This window comes from Palaemon carinicauda, chromosome 22 (assembly GCF_036898095.1).
Source record: "Palaemon carinicauda isolate YSFRI2023 chromosome 22, ASM3689809v2, whole genome shotgun sequence".
In the NCBI taxonomy this organism is placed as follows: domain Eukaryota; kingdom Metazoa; phylum Arthropoda; class Malacostraca; order Decapoda; family Palaemonidae; genus Palaemon; species Palaemon carinicauda.
The window spans coordinates 117568316-117585815 of record NC_090746.1 but is presented as its reverse complement, the minus strand read 5'-3'; positions in this window follow the sequence as shown (position 1 = coordinate 117585815).

The window sequence follows — 17500 nt, the reverse complement described above, 5'->3', positions numbered from 1 at the left end:
TATATATATATATATTAAAAAAAAGACATCGTTAATCTTGAAAATAAATTCTAATTGAATCATTTCAAATGTCCGACAAAAAATTATATTTAGAAATAAAATGGACCCACACCAAATACTTACAATACCTTCGATCGATATTTTTCCTAAAAGCAATTATTAGTCCTTCTCTTTACATAAAAATTAGTGATGAATAAGGACGCACATGCAATCTGATAATACTCCTGATAGGATTAAGACATTAAACGAATCAATTTAATACTTAACAGGTTGTTCAAAGTTGAATAAACACCAGGAATAATTTTAATAGTTTTGGCAAAACTGTTTTCCCACTTCTACTCAACAGAAAAATATAGTAAAAGCTTGGAAGGATTCATATTAAGCAGGCAAACTGTTTGCATAATTTTGTAGAGCTGTGAATTAATAAAAACAATTTGCCTAATTTTGTAGAGCTGTGAATTAATAAAAACAATTTGTCTAATTTTGTAGAGCTGTGAAATAATAAAAACAATTTGCCTAATTTTGTAGAGCTGTGAATTAATAAAACACAATTTGCCTAATTTTGTAGAGCTGTGAATTAATAAAAACAATTTGCCTAATTTTGTAGAGCTGTGAATTAATAAAAACAATTTGCCTAATTTTGTAGAGCTGTGAATTAATAAAAACAATTTGCCTAATGTTGTAGAGCTGTGAATTAATAAAAACAATTTGCAATATAATTTTGTAGAGCTGTGAATTAATAAAAACAATTTGCCTAATGTTGTAGAGCTGTGAATTAATAAAAACAATTTGCATAATTTTGTAGAGCTGTGAATTAATAAAAACAATTTGCATAATTTTGTAGAGCTGTGAATTAATAAAAACACGTTATGTTAGGTACTCTTCGCAATTATTACCCTCTGCATCTTTGAAGGGGAACCGCGCATTATCATTATGAAAGTATGAAAAACGGAAAGAAGTGTTTTACATAACCATATGATAAGAAAACACTTATTCTGTTTCTGCTTTCATTTCTCTTAACTATTTAGATTGCCATTTGCACTTACTCAAACCAACACTTGCATATCATGTCCTTTATGAATATTATGAAGAGATTCTATATTTACCTTACTTCATTTGAAGCTTACGATAATTTCCCCTTTTATGATTTCATCAAACATTAAAACACATCATTATTTTTCCAAACCTTATTAAATTTGAAGCTAGAAACGAATCCTCCCATTTTTTTTCTGATTTTATTCAAAGTTTAAAATAAACCTTCTTGTATTTTTCTACTCAAAATTAAAACAAATCGTCCTGGCATTATGAAAATCCTCGATTTCAATTCGAAGTGTAAAACAAATTCTTTCCTTTAGTTTAAACAAAGTAAACAAAACAAAATATATATTTCTTAATCACAATTCGATTAATTGAACAAATCCTCTGCTTTCGAGCTGAATTTTGAAGCCGATGACTCATTCTCAATTTTTTTTACTCCTTTCGAAAGTTCAAATAAATCCTTCTTTTTTGGGGGAATTCTTATATCCGCAATTTTTGTCCATTTTCAGCTAATTAAGGCGCTCGGGCAAAGCGTCTCACTTCATCTCAGGTGTCGGTATCCTAACATTTAATTTGCTGAAATCCAAGATTTAGAGCTCAGTTGAGCTTTGCAAATTCAACCTCTAGAGCACAGTTGAGCTTTGCAAATTCAACCTCTAGAGCTCAGTTGAGCTTTGCAAATTCAACCTCTAGAGCTCAGTTGAGCTTTGCAAATTCAACCTCTAGAGCTCAGTTGAGCTTTGCAAATTCAACCTCTAGAGCTCAGTTAAGCTTGGAAATTAATAACATAATAGAGCACAGTTAAACATTGCTATTCCAAACTCATGTCCAGTTAAACTTTGCAATGGAAAATTCTGCGGCTCAGTTAAGCTTTGCATCTTCAAACGCTAGAGCTTAGTTAAGCTTTGCAATTAAAAAATCTTAGAGCTTAGTTAAGCTTTGCAACTCCAAAATCTAGAGCTTAGTTAATATTTGCAACTCCTATTTCAACCCAGTTAATCTTTGCAATTACAAACACTAGAGCTCAGTTAAGCTTTGTAATTCCAAACTCTAGACAGTTAAACTTTGCAGCTCCAAACTCTAGAGATTAGCTAAACTTTGCAGCTCCAAACTCTAGAGATTAGTTAAACTTTGCAGCTCCAAACTCTAGAGATTAGCTAAACTTTGCAGCTCCAAACTCTAGAGATTAGCTAAACTTTGCAGCTCCAAACTCTAGAGATTAGCTAAACTTTGCAGCTCCAAACTCTAGAGATTAGCTAAACTTTGCAGCTCCAAACTCTAGAGATTAGTTAAACTTTGCAGCTCCAAACTCTAGAGATTAGCTAAACTTTGCAGCTCCAAACTCTAGAGATTAGCTAAACTTTGCAGCTCCAAACTCTAGAGATTAGCTAAACTTTGCAGCTCCAAACTCTAGAGATTAGTTAAACTTTGCAGCTCCAAACTCTAGAGATTAGTTAAACTTTGCTGCTCCAAACTCTAGAGATTAGCTAAACTTTGCAACTCCAAACTCTACAGCTCAGTTAAGCTTTGAAACTCCAAACTCTACAGTTCCGTTAAGCTTTGAAACTCCAAACTCTACAGTTCCGTTAAGCTTTGAAACTCCAATCTCTAGAGATCAATTAAGCTTTGAAACTCCAAACTCTAGAGATCAATTAAGCTTTGAAACTCCAAACTCTAGAGATCAGTTAAGCTTTGAAACTCCAAACTCTACAGTTCCGTTAAGCTTTGAAACTCCAATCTCTAGAGATCAATTAAGCTTTGCAACTCCAAACTCTAGAGATCAGTTAAGCTTTGAAACTCCAAACTCTACAGTTCAGTTAAGCTTTGAAACTCCAAACTCTACAGCTCAGTTAAGCTTTGAAACTCCAAACTCTAGAGATCAATTAAGCTTTGCGACTCAAAACTCTACAGCTCAGTTAAGCTTTGGATGACACATAGAGCTTATGTTTATCCTGAGTCCAACAGTTTTTTTTTTTTCCTCCTTTTTTTTTTGGTAAATCTATACTGTCTCCCTTCTCTTACTTTACTTTTCTACAGATCTGGGTTTGAAATGGCCCTTAAGATCATTTATCCATCAACCTCAGCATTCTCAAATGTCAATCAAATCCATCTACCTACCACCAATCTATCTGCCAGCCACACACACACACACACACCCTCTCTACTCGCTTTTTCCCCGAAAGTCAGGACCAGCTCAGGACAAAAGCCGTTTCAGAATGATCCACTAAAATATTCACAAAGCACACACACACACGCACACACACACACGCACACACACACATTCAGGGGTCATTGCAGCATACTGCCGCATTCATTAGCCTCCCACCCAACTATGTATATATTCCTACTTCAGGCCAGATACTCAGCTCAAACAGTATGATTTTATGTTACTATGAAATTTCTCATGTCGCCACATAAACCACCAATGTCTAAGTGAGATCATTCGGCCTCCTGGTATTACCTACGTCTTCATAATAGTTTCCGGAGATAACGAGCCGCTGCTTGTTTACAATGAATACGTTTCTTGGAGAGAGAGAGAGAGAGAGAGAGAGAGAGAGAGAGAGAGAGAGAGAGAGAGATTTTAGAGAATTTAGAGAGAGAGAGAGAGAGAGAGAGAGAGAGAGAGAGAGAGAGAGAGAGAGAGAGAGAGAGAGAGAGAGAGAATTTACAGGGAAAGGGAGAGAGATTTCATAGACAGATTTTAGAGGGAGAGGCAGATTTTTCAGGGAGAGAGAAAGAGATATATTCTAGAGAGAGAGAGAGAGAGAGAGAGAGAGGAGGAGGAGGGGGCACCCCTAAATAATTGGTACCAACTGGAAATAATGAACTTGGCAAATGGCCAAAATGTGCATTTTCATGATAAAAGGCAGCCAGCGCTGTCCGGTCATAATAAATTTCTAAAATAAAAATCTGAATTTTCACAAAAAATGGCAGTGAATCTATTTTGTATCGAGACAAAGGAGGACCAATTCTGGGCATCATAACATTGTAGAATAATTAGATATGCCTAATAACAACTAATAAAAATAAATTAAAATATAATAAATTCTTAAGGAGGTATAACGTAAAAAAAAATTCGTAGCTTTATTAAAAGAAAGAAAAAAACAACCCTGCCAGCATCATCTTCAACAACAAAACGTACACTTCAGAATTTACTCTCCGCAATTTCATTATGAACATCCAATAAAGAAAGAAAAAGAAAAAGAGAACGGGGCTCTGGAAGCAAATAAAAGTTGTTCGCTCCCAGTAAACCATAGCCATTGTGTTAGAGAGAGAGAGAGAGAGAGAGAGAGAGAGAGAGAGAGAGAGAGAGAGAGAGAGAGAGAGAGAAACCATAGCCATTGTGTTAGAGAGAGAGAGAGAGAGAGAGAGAGAGAGAGAGAGAAACCATAGCCATTGTGTTAGAGAGAGAGAGAGAGAGAGAGAGAGAGAGAGAGAGAGAGAGAGAGAGAGAGAGAAACCATAGCCATTGTGTTAGAGAGAGAGAGAGAGAGAGAGAGAGAGAGAGAGAGAGAGAGAGAGAGAGAGAGAGAGAGAGAGAGATTGTAACGATTCTTGAACGCGATGAGACTAGACTAGCTAGCTTACTGCGGTAGATGCGGTATACCCCGGGTTGTGCTGTGTAAAGGCTGGTACTACATCTACCGTACAGCGACTGTACTTGTTTTTGTTTCTGGCTTCGAGTTTTCCCCCCCGATGACCACCTTGGCTTTCTTAGAAAACGCCCCGGCTAGGAGGTTTTCGAGGCTACACTCTCCACACAAAGAGAAATCGCAATGGTAATATCCGCTTTATCTGATCGCAAGGTCATGCCAGTTTGTATAATTTTTCGTTCCACTTTCAATGGGCGATTCCAGTTCACATCATCACATGTACTTAGTGATTGCAGTTCACATCATCACATGTACGTAGTGATTGCAGTTCACATCATCACATGTGCGTAGTGATTGCAGTTCACATCATCACATGTACGTAGTGATTGCAGTTCACATCATCACATGTGCGTAGTGATTGCAGTTCACATCATCACATGTACGTAGTGATTGCAGTTCACATCATCACATGTACGTAGTGATAGCAGTTCACATCATCACATATACGTAGTGATTGCAGTTCACATCATCACATGTACGTAGTGATTGCAGTTCACATCATCACATGTACGTAGTATGTGTTCAATTGATGATAAATGACACAAACGAATAAAAACTGTTCAATTAATGATGACTGACAAAAAATAAAAACGGTTCTATAAATGATAAATGTCACAAACGAATAAAAATGGTTCAATTAATGATAAATGACACAAACGAATAAAAATGGTTCCCTTAATGATAAATGACACAAATTAATAAAAACGGTTCTATTAATGATAAATGTCACAAACGAATAAAAATGGTTCAATTAATGATCAATGACACAAATGAATAAAAAAGGTTCAATTAATGATGACTGACACAAACGAATAAAAATGGTTCAATTAATGATAAATGACACAAATGAATAAAAACGGTTCAATTAATGATGACTGACACAAAAAAAAATAAATAAAAACGGTTCTATTAATGATGACTGACACAATCGAATGCAAATGGTTCAATTAATGATAAATGACAAATGAATAAAAAAGGTTCAATTAATGATAAATGACACAAATTAATAAAAACGGTTCAATTAATGATGACTGACAAAAAAAATAAAAACGGTTCTATTAATGATAAATGACACAATCGAATGAAAATGGTTCAATTAATGATAAATGACACAAATGAATGAAAATGGTTCAATTAATGATGAATGATACAAACCAATAAAAACGGTTCTATTAATGGTAAATGACACAAACGAATAAACGAATAAAAACGGTTTAATTAATGATAAATGACACAAACGAATAAAAACGGTTCAATTAATGATAAATTACACATACGAATAAAAAGGTTCACTTAATGATAAATGACACGAACGAATAAAAACGGTTCAATTAATGATATGACACAAACAAATAAAAACGGTTCAATTAATGATATGACACAAACAAATAAAAACGGTTCAATTAATGATAAATGACACATACGAATAAAAACGGTTCACTTAATATATGACATAAACAAATCAAAACGGTTCAATTAATGATAAATGACACAAACGGACAAAAACGGTCCAATTAATGATATATGACACAAACAAATAAAAACGGTTCAATTAAATATAAATGACACGAACGAATAAAAACATTTCAATTAATGATATATGACACAAACAAATCAAAACGGTTCAATTAATGATAAATGACACAAACTAATAAAACCGTGAATTCTGAACCAAGTTGTGAGTAAATCGCATACGATGCAACGGTTGATCAGGCAATTGCTTGGATGTAGTCAAGGTCTATATATTTGGACCGTGGATGTAGTATTCACTGATTCCCACGGTGATATAACAAGCAATATTGGTGCTCCAATTGGAATGTCTCGTCATGCTTTAGTTTCGTTAGTAATTAAGACACAAATAATAGACTTTAGAAGTCTATTCCTGCTGTGTCATACTCTTTTATAAGATAAAAAAAAAAATCAAATCAAATGTAGAGGGATTTTGAGTGATCGTGTATTAAAATTAGACGTCATTGTGTAAAGATGAACGTGTTATTCGTCTCAATAGAGTTTTTGCATTAATTTTATTCATCTGGAAGCGATTTTAACGTTTCAGATGCTGTCTCAACTGTTTTTATGCATTAATTTTATTCATCTGCAAGCGATTTTAACGTTTCAGTTGCTGTCTCAATAGAGTTTTTGCATTAATTTTATTCAATGATAATTTTGGGAGCATTACTGACAGGAGAACTCCTCGGTTGTTGAGTTACCCTGTCAAGGACAAAGCTTGGTTCAATTAAATTGCTTAAAACTGAGGAATCTTGTCATTCATCGTTCAAAGGAAAAGGCAACCCTATAGGCTGGTGAATTGACAGGAAGTAGTACTACATATGTCTCTAGTAGAGAAGTAGGAATCACCATATTCTTAATTCCCGTTTTCCTGAAGCTAAATTTAGAAATACCTTTCCTATTGGCTGGTGAATTGACAGGAAGTAGAACTACATATGTCTCTAGTAGAGAAGTAGGAATCACCATATTCTTAATTCCTGTTTTCCTGAAGCTAAATTTAGAAATACCTTTCCTATTGGCTGGTGAATTGACATGAAGTAGTACTACATATGTCTCTAGTAGAGAAGTAGGAATCACCATATTCTTAATTCCTGTTTTCCTGAAGCTAAATTTAGAAATACCTTTCCTATTGGCTGGTGAATTGACATGAAGTAGTACTACATATGTCTCTAGTAGAGAAGTAGGAATCACCATATTCTTAATTCCTGTTTTCCTGAAGCTAAATTTAGAAATACCTTTCCTATTGGCTGGTGAATTGACATGAAGTAGTACTACATATGTCTCTAGCAGAGAAGTAGGAATCACCATATTCTTAATTCCTGTTTTCCTGAAGCTAAATTTAGAAATACCTTTCCTATTGGCTGGTGAATTGACAGGAAGTAGTACTATATATGTCTCTAGCAGAGCAGTTGGAATCACCATATTCTTAATTCCAGTTTTCCTGAAGCTAAATTTAGAAATACCTTTCCTATTGGCTGGTGAATTGACATGAAGTAGTACTACATATGTCTCTAGTAGAGAAGTAGGAATCACCATATTCTTAATTCCTGTTTTCCTGAAGCTAAATTTAGAAATACCTTTCCTATTGGCTGGTGAATTGACAGGAAGTAGTACTATATATGTCTCTAGCAGAGCAGTTGGAATCACCATATTCTTAATTCCTGTTTTCCTGAAGTTAAATTTAGAAATACCTTTCCTATTGGCTGGTGAATTGACAGGAAGTAGTACTATATATGTCTCTAGCAGAGCAGTTGGAATCACCATATTCTTAATTCCTGTTTTCCTGAAGTTAAATTTAGAAATACCTTTCCTATTGGCTGGTGAATTGACAGGAAGTAGTACTACATATGTCTCTAGTAGAGAAGTAGGAATCACCATATTCTCAATTCCTGTTTTCCTGAAGCTAAATTTAGAAATACCTTTCCTATAGGCTGGTGAATTGACAGGAAGTAGTACTACATATGTCTCTAGTAGAGAAGTAGGAATCACCATATTCTCAATTCCTGTTTTCCTGAAGCTAAATTTAGAAATACCTTTCCTATAGGCTGGTGAATTGACAGGAAGTAGTACTACATATGTCTCTAGTAGAGAAATAGGAATCACCATATTCTCAATTCCTGTTTTCCTGAAGCTAAATTTAGAAATACCTTTCCTATAGGCTGGTGAATTGACAGGAAGTAGTACTACATATGTCTCTAGTAGAGAAGTAGGAATCACCATATTCTCAATTCCTGTTTTCCTGAAGCTAAATTTAGAAATACCTTTCCTATAGGCTGGTGAATTGACAGGAAGTAGTACTACATATGTCTCTAGTAGAGAAGTAGGAATCACCATATTCTCAATTCCTGTTTTCCTGAAGCTAAATTTAGAAATACCTTTCCTATTGGCTGGTGAATTGATAGGAAGTAGAACTACATATGTCTCTAGTAGAGCAGTTGGAATCACCATATTCTTAATTCCTGTTTTCCTGAAGCTAAATTTAGAAATACCTTTCCTATTGGCTGGTGAATTGATAGGAAGTAGAACTACATATGTCTCTAGTAGAGCAGTTGGAATCACCATATTCTTAATTCCTGTTTTCCTGAAGCTAAATTTAGAAATACCTTTCCTATTGGCTGGTGAATTGATAGGAAGTAGTACTACATATGTCTCTAGCAGAGCAGTTGGAATCACCATATTCTTAATTCCTGTTTTCCTGAAGCTAAATTTAGAAATACCTTTCCTTACTACAGTTTGAACAGAATACAATCTCCATGCCTTTGGCTTAGGAAAAAGGGAAACTTTGCTTCAGTATTAGGTATGAAATGTGCATGTTAGATAAGATTTTTCATAATACACATCATCCATTGCATTCACATCTACCGAGATTGTAGCATCCTTTACGTAGTATCAGGTATGCAGTTAATTCTAACAGCCATACCATCATTATCATAACGCTCAACACTACACCGTACTCCAAAAGTTTTATTCCAGTTGCGACCAGATTGTGGATTGATCTTCCTAATCAAGCGGTTGAACCTGTTTAGCTTTTCGGTCTCGCCAAATCAAAAATCGTTTGCTTGACTTTGATGCTTATGGAGGTGTAAACATAAAGACAATTTCACTTTATTGCGAGGACAGATCATTTGCAATTTCATTATCATAAATACTACTTGATAAACTACAACCCTACTGTAGTTGGAAGAGCAAGATGCTTATGCCAAAGGGTCCCAACCAGGAAAATAGCCCAGCGAGGAAAGAAAATAAGAAAACAGATAGAATAATGTGCGTGGCTGTAGGCTATCCTTACACAAGAGAACTCTAATCCAAAACAGTGGTAGAACATGGTACAGAGGCTATGGCACTGCCCAAGAATGGAGAACAGTGGTTTGAGTTTGGAGCTGCTTACAATATCTAAAGAATTAGTAATGATACTCCATTAGGAACATCCGGTCGTGGGGCTTACAGTCTTCCCCGCTTATGGCCAAATTATGTAAAGTTTTAGAACTTCTGTAAGTAAAATGTACTTATGCTTGAAGTCATAATCTGTTCCTAACTTTTCAGTTCACCTTCCGCAAGGGCCCTGGAGCGTATGAGGCCCTTCTCGCCATTGCCAGAGTCCCCCAGAAATTCGTAGATTCTGGTAATGAGGTTTTGATTGGTTTTGACTTTAGTGATGCTTTTAACAGTGTTAATTATGTATGTGTTTTAAATCTTCAAGGAGCTGCCGGAACTTTTGTATGTAGCTTCTTTTAACCAATGCAGAGAATAGAATCTTGTATATCGAAATATATGAAAAGAAAAGATAATTACGTCACGACATTATCTTTATTTACATTATCAAGTTTCAGATGCTTGCATCCTTACGTACAAACATCTACCTATAGCAAATGGGGATTTTATCCTTTATGAAACCTGAAAAATTTCACAAAAATTTCACGTCTAACTTTCTCAGCGACAAAATTCGCTTCCAAAAAGCGGAAATATTTCATTCGCGATTCATGTTTTATTCAATTGTTATTTTCTCCCAAGCACAATTTCTTATCTCATTTCCTTGTGAGATGGCGAGATAAATGAAGTTCATCCATGCTCTCTCTCTCTCTCTCTCTCTCTCTCTCTCTCTCTCTCTCTCTCTCTCTCTCTCTCTCTCTGCCTTGAAGATATTTTAAGAAAACATTAAAGCAAGCAACAACGTCTTGAAGGCAAAAATTACTATGTAAATTTGAAAATGAATTTTTCAGTATGGCTACGCTTTCAAGTATGCAGCTTTGTCTAAATACTTCATTATTGAGGCGCACAAAAATTCTTAGAAGTAATTATCCAGCCATTTATATAACACAAAGTGTACCATGAATATCAAATAAGATAGGAAGTGGAATTAGCAACCAGAATAAGTTTTTCTCGCTTTGATTTTTAGCACTATCCCGTTTCATTGAAAATGTTAATTTACCATAAGTAACGCAGATTGTGCGTATGCAAACAGGCCTTAGTTATCGGATGACCTCCGTGCAATATTACATTCAGTTTAATGTAACAACGCCACCAGCAACAAACACCAAGATTCTCATGCACTTCTTTATTATTATTATTATTATTATTATTATTATTATTATTATTATTATTATTATTATTATTAAATGCTAAGCTACAACCCTAGTTGGAAAAGCAGGATGCTATAAGCCCAGGGGCCCCAACAGGGAAAATAGCCCAGTGAGGAAAGGAAATAAGGAAATAAGGAAAAATAGAACATTTTAGGAATAGTAACAATATTAAAATAAATAAATATTTCCTGGAGAAATTTCTGGAGAAATTAAGAAGCAGCGTTAAGGGATCCGTCGGGAATATTGTTCTGAAAGCCATTCTAACATAAAACCTGGCATAGCACTGATTTGAAGAAACGATAAAAGCCATTCGAAGTAAAATCTTAAATTGTCAGAACATGGCATAGCACTGATTTAAGGACATACGTTCGGTAACTGCTTCTTAAGATTGTATATCTTTTATTTGCCAGGGGTGGCTGTACAAAAAAAAAAAAAAAAAAAAAAAAAAAAAAAAAAAAAAAAAAAAAAAAAAAAAAAAAATCGGGAGAGTTCTTAACTAAGAGCTAATTCGCCGTTACAACACTGATGTTATGACTGAGAAGTTTATCAGCCACAACATATGTTTAATTTATTCGTTTCATTATTGATTAGCTTCAGAGTTCAATTTAATAAAAGGAAGTCTTTATATAGACGATGCTACAAAGAATTCCTTTACATACTAACGAAACTACAACCCTAATTGGAAACGACGGATGCTACAAGTCCAAGGACTCCAACAAGGAAAATAGCCCAGTGAGGAAATGGAATAGCATCATACATACATATACCAAAGGCACTTCCCCCAATTTTGGGGGGTAGCCGACAACAACAAGAAACAAAACAAAAAGGGGACCTCTACTCTCTACGTTCCTCCAGCCTAACCAGGGACTCAGCCGAGTTCAGCTGGTACTGCTAGGGTGCCACAGCCCAACCTCCCACATTTCCACCACAGATGAAGCTTCATACTGCTGAGTCCCCTACTGCTGCTACCTCCGCGGTCATCTAAGGCACCGGAGGAAGCAGCAGGGCCTACCGGAACTGCGTCACAATCGCTCGCCATTCATTCCTATTTCTAGCACGCTCTCTTGCCTCTCTCACATCTATCCTCCTATCACCCAGAGCTTTCTTCACACCATCCATCCACCCAAACCTTGGCCTTCCTCTTGTACTTCTCCCATCAACTCTTGCATTCATCACCTTCTTTAGCAGACAGCCATTTTCCATTCTCTCAACATGGCCAAACCACCTCAACACATTCATATCCACTCTAGCCACTAACTCATTTCTTACACCCGTTCTCACCCTCACCACTTCGTTCCTAACCCTATCTACTCGAGATACACCAGCCATACTCCTCAGACACTTCATCTCAAACACATTCAATTTCTGTCTCTCCATCACTTTCATTCCCCACAACTCCGATCCATACATCACAGTTGGTACAATCACTTTCTCATATAGAACTCTCTTTACATTCATGCCCAATCCTCTATTTTTTACTACTCCCTTAACTGCCCCCAACACTTTGCAACCTTCATTCACTCTCTGACGTACATCTGCTTCCACTCCACCATTTGCTGCAACAACAGACCCCAAGTACTTAAACTGATCCACCTCCTCAAGTAACTCTCCATTCAACATGACATTCAACCTTGCACCACCTTCCCTTCTCGTACATCTCATAACCTTACTCTTACCCACATTAACTGTCAACTTCCTTCTCTCACACACCCTTCCAAATTCTGTCACTAGTCGGTCAAGCTTCTCTTCTGTGTCTGCTACCAGTACAGTATCATCCGCAAACAACAACTGATTTACCTCCCATTCATGATCATTCTCGCCTACCAGTTTTAATCCTCGTCCAAGCACTCTAGCATTCACCTCTCTCACCACTCCATCAACATACAAGTTAAACAACCACGGCGACATCACACATCCCTGTCTCAGCCCCACTCTCACCGGAAACCAATCGCTCACCTCATTTCCTATTCTAACACATGCTTTACTACCTGTGTAGAAACTTTTCACTGCTTGCAACAACCTTCCACCAACTCCATATAACCTCATCACATTCCACATTGCTTCCCTATCAACTCTATCATATGCTTTCTCCAGATCCATAAACGCAACATACACCTCCTTACCTTTTGCTAAATATTTCTCGCATATCTGCCTAACTGTAAAAATCTGATTCATACAACCCCTACCTCTTCTAAAACCACCCTGTACTTCCAAGATTGCATTCTCTGTTTTATCCTTAATCCTATTAATCAGTCCTCTACCATACACTTTTCCAACTACACTCAACAAACTAATACCTCTTGAATTACAACACTCATGCACATCTCCCTTACCCTTATATAGTGGTACAATACATGCACAGACCCAATCTACTGGTACCATTGACAACACAAAACACACATTAAACAATCTCACCAACCATTCAAGTACAGTCACACCCCCTTCCTTCAACATCTCAGCTTCCACACCATCCATACCCGATGGAATAAGGAAACAAATAAACTACATAAGCCAAGTAATGAATAAACAAATATCTTAAGATCAATAACAACAAAAATATATCTGTCACATACAGTATAAACATTTGCTACATCAGACTGACCGCTCTCCTGTATAGTTTATAAAGTGATATTTATTTTAATATTGTTGCTCTTCTTAAAATATTTTATTTTTCCTTGTTTCCTTTCCTCACTGAGCTATTTTCCCTGTTGGAGCCCCTGGGCTTGTAGCATCTTGCTTTTCCAATTAGGGTTGTGGCTTGGCAAGTAATAATAATAATAATAATAATAATATACCAAAACATTATGCTACAGAAAAGCTGATTGCCTATACAGAACTGATGTCTATGATTTAAATTCAGCTTCTATTTAAGTAAAAAAACCTTTTCCATTATTAATACTATAGAGCCTTCTGAACTACTCTTCTAATATCGTAAGCCTTTTCAAAGTCACCCTGTCTAGGTAAAAAGAATTTTGTTTTCTTTTAGGGCAACGGTGTATGTCTATTTTGTTATAACTGTAGATACAAAAAGGTTTTAAGGTTATTCCAGAAAAGCTTGTTCCTATACCATAAACTTATTTCTTGGTTTCTCGTAACTCATAGTGGGTTATTTATTTTAATTTGATTGATTCATTCTAACGTTATCATATAGCATTTACTAGCTCATTCATTAAACATATTTCTTGGTTTCTCGTAACTCATATTGGTTTATTATTTTTTTTTCAATTTGATTAATTCATTCTTACGTAATCACATAGCATTTACTAGCTCATTCATTATCCTTTTCATAAACACTGTTAAAAGTTTGCCGTAAAAAACGGTGAAAATCTTGGAAATCTTGGAATAAATGTTGCCTGGCATTTACTATTTTAAAAATGGATATAATGACGTTAAGGAGTGATATTACGGGCACTAACCCGTAAAAGATAATGACAAAGTATGGTAAAAGAATGGTCGCCAGTATTTTACTAAAATACGGCTAAGAAAATTAAATTTTTTCGGAGAATTTCCGATTAAAATTACGGGTATATTAACAGTGTAAGGATGAAATATTTTCTAAAGATTCATAAAATGTACCACTCGCTTTTCAAGTCAATAAACTAAGCTTCGGCCAAAGCATCCGATTAAAATTACGGGTCTTTTAACTGTGTAAGGATGAAATATTATATTTTAAAGATTCAAAAAATGTACCATTCGCTTTTCAAGTCAATAAACTAAGCTTCGGCCAAAGCATTACAGACTCGAGGAACAATTTTTCAACTTCAGCAACACAAGAAGGTCAGAGATCATAGTTAACTACTACATAAAAGTCAATGAAATTCTAAATACTATTTTTGATCATTTTAACGGTCCTAGCAAACATAGCCATTCCTCTCTCGCTGAGGCAAAACTTGCTGGGGTTCAGGAAGGCTATACAGCACAGAAGAGGCAATTGGGGAAATTTAACAATTGCTACAAGAAGTAAAAGTTGTGAGGTTTAAAGGGTGATCATGACAATGACATTGCCCTAGCTACCACGACAATGCCCTACATACTAACCATATATATTCATATGATCAACGCCCAATCTCCCTCTCTACCCAATCTAGGACCAGGGAGCGCAAGGTACTGGCTGCTGATGACTCAGCGTGTAAACCTATAGGCTTCCCCAACACCCACACTCCTTAGCTCACAAGGATGGTGTGGTTGCAGACAATACGAGAAACTATCGAGTTGATTGGCTCTTGAAACCCACTCTAACAGAAAGCTAGGCATGGACGTTTCCATTGGGCCACCATAATATTGGAGAAATAAAGCCAGAATAAAGGTATAGAAAATGGCTTAATAAAGCCAGAATAAAGGTAAAGAAAATGGCTTAATAAAGCCAGAATAAAGGTAAAGGAAATGGCTTAATAAAGCCAGAATAAAGGTAAAGAAAATGGCTTAATAAAACCAGAATAAAGGTAAAGAAAATGGCTTAATAAAGCCAGAATAAAGGTAAAGGAAATGGCTTAATAAAGCCAGAATAAAGGTAAAGAAAATGGCTTAATAAAGCCAGAATAAAGGTAAAGAAAATGGCTTAATAAAGCCAGATTAGAGGTAAAGAAAATGGCTTAATAAAGCCAGAATAAAGGTAAAGAAAATGGCTTAATAAAGCCAGAATAAAGGTAAAGAAAATGGCTTAATAAGGCCAGAATAAAGGTAAAGAAAACGGCTTAATAAAGCCAGAATAAAGGTAAAGAAAATGGCTTAATAAAGCCAGAATAAAGGTAAAGAAAATGGCTTAATAAAGCCAGAATAAAGGAAAAGAAAATGGCTTAATAAAGCCAGAATAAAGGTAAAGAAAATGGCTTAAAAAGCCAGAATAAAGGTAAAGAAAATGGCTTAATAAAGCCAGAATAAAAGTAAAGAAAATGGCTTAATAAAGCCAGAATAAAGGTAAAGAAAATGGCTTAATAAAGCCAGAATAAAGGTAAAGAAAATGGCTTAATAAAGCCAGAATAAAGGTAAAGGAAATGGCTTAATAAAGCCAGAAAAAAGGTAAAGAAAATGGCTTAATAAAGCCAGAATAAAGGTAAAGAAAATGGCTTAATAAAGTCAGAATAAAGGTAAAGAAAATGGCTTCATAAAGCCAGAATAAAGGTAAAGAAAATGGCTTCATAAAGCCAGAATAAAGGTAAAGAAAATGGCTTCATAAAGCCAGAATAAAGGTAAAGAAAATGGCTTCATAAAGCCAGAATAAAGGTAAAGAAAATGGCTTAATAAAGCCAGAATAAAGGTAAAGAAAATGGCTTAATAAAGCCAGAATAAAGGTAAAGAAAATGGCTTCATAAAGCCAAAATAAAGGTAAAGAAAATGGCTTAATAAAGCCAGAATAAAGGTAAAGAAAATGGCTTAATAAAGCCAGAATAAAGGTAAAGAAAATGGCTTAATAAAGCCAGAATAAAGGTAAAGAAAATGGCTTAAATGGGAGTACATTTAGGGGGCAAAATGATGCTTGTTTCGGAAAAACAAGAACTCCACAAATTCCCATCCATTAATTAAACCCCAAAAATCTTTGGTAAAAGACCATTTATAGCTCTGGATACATCATCTTTTTCCCTTTTGTTTAAGGGGGTAAGTGGATGATCGAATTTTTCAATCAATTATTAACATTGCACAAAAATTTTGATTGATAAGGTTACGTATTCAAAGTTTCGGTAATAATATCAACGCAAACTACTAAAATCTGTCTAAAACATTAAGTCTAAAATTTCGATCGTCTAGGATCCATTTAGACATTAGACGCCAAGAAAAACAATCTATCATAAGAAATTCTTAATGTTGTACAAAAATTTGATTGACAAGCTTACTTATTGAAAGTTTCGGTCATAATATCAACGCAAACTACTAAAAACTGGCTAAAACATTAAGATTAAAATTTCGATCGTCTAGGATCCGTTTAGACATTAGACGCCAAGAAAAACAATCTATCATAAGAAATTCTTAATGTTGTACAAAAATTTGATTGACAAGCTTACTTATAGAAAATTTCGGTAATAATATCAACGCAAACTACTAAAAACTGTCTAAAACATTAAGTTTAAAATTTCGATCGTCTAGGATCCCTTTAGACGTTAGACGCCAAGAAAAACAATCTATCATAAGAAATTCTTAATGTTGTACAAAAATTTGATTGACAAGCTTACTTATTGAAAGTTTCGGTAATAATATCAACGCAAACAACTAAAAACTGTCTAAAACATTAAGTCTAAAATTTCGATCGTCTAGGATCCCTTTAGACATTAGACGCCAAGAAAAACAATCTATCATAAGAAATTCTTAATGTTGTACAAAAATTTGATTGACAAGCTTACTTATTGAAAGTTTCGGTCATAATATCAACGCAAACTACTAAAAACTGTCTAAAACATTAAGTCTAAAATTTCGATCGTCTAGGATCCGTTTAGACCAGTGGTTCCCAACCTTTTTTCTGTCATTTCCCCCCTGCACCCAGTGCAACCATCCAGATTTCCCCCCTCATGCCCCGCCCAGCCCTCATGCCCACTCGCCTGCCTCAGAAATGGCATGAAACTCCAATTCTCCCCTTGAATATCATGTCAGTGAGATCATATCACAATTGAATGGCTAACAACAAATTACCGCACGTACTATGAGGACATTTTCCGCTTGTTTTAGTTAGTAGGTAGTGTAATTTTTTTCCCCCTGGAAGCTTGAAATTTCCCCCCAGGGGAAAATTTC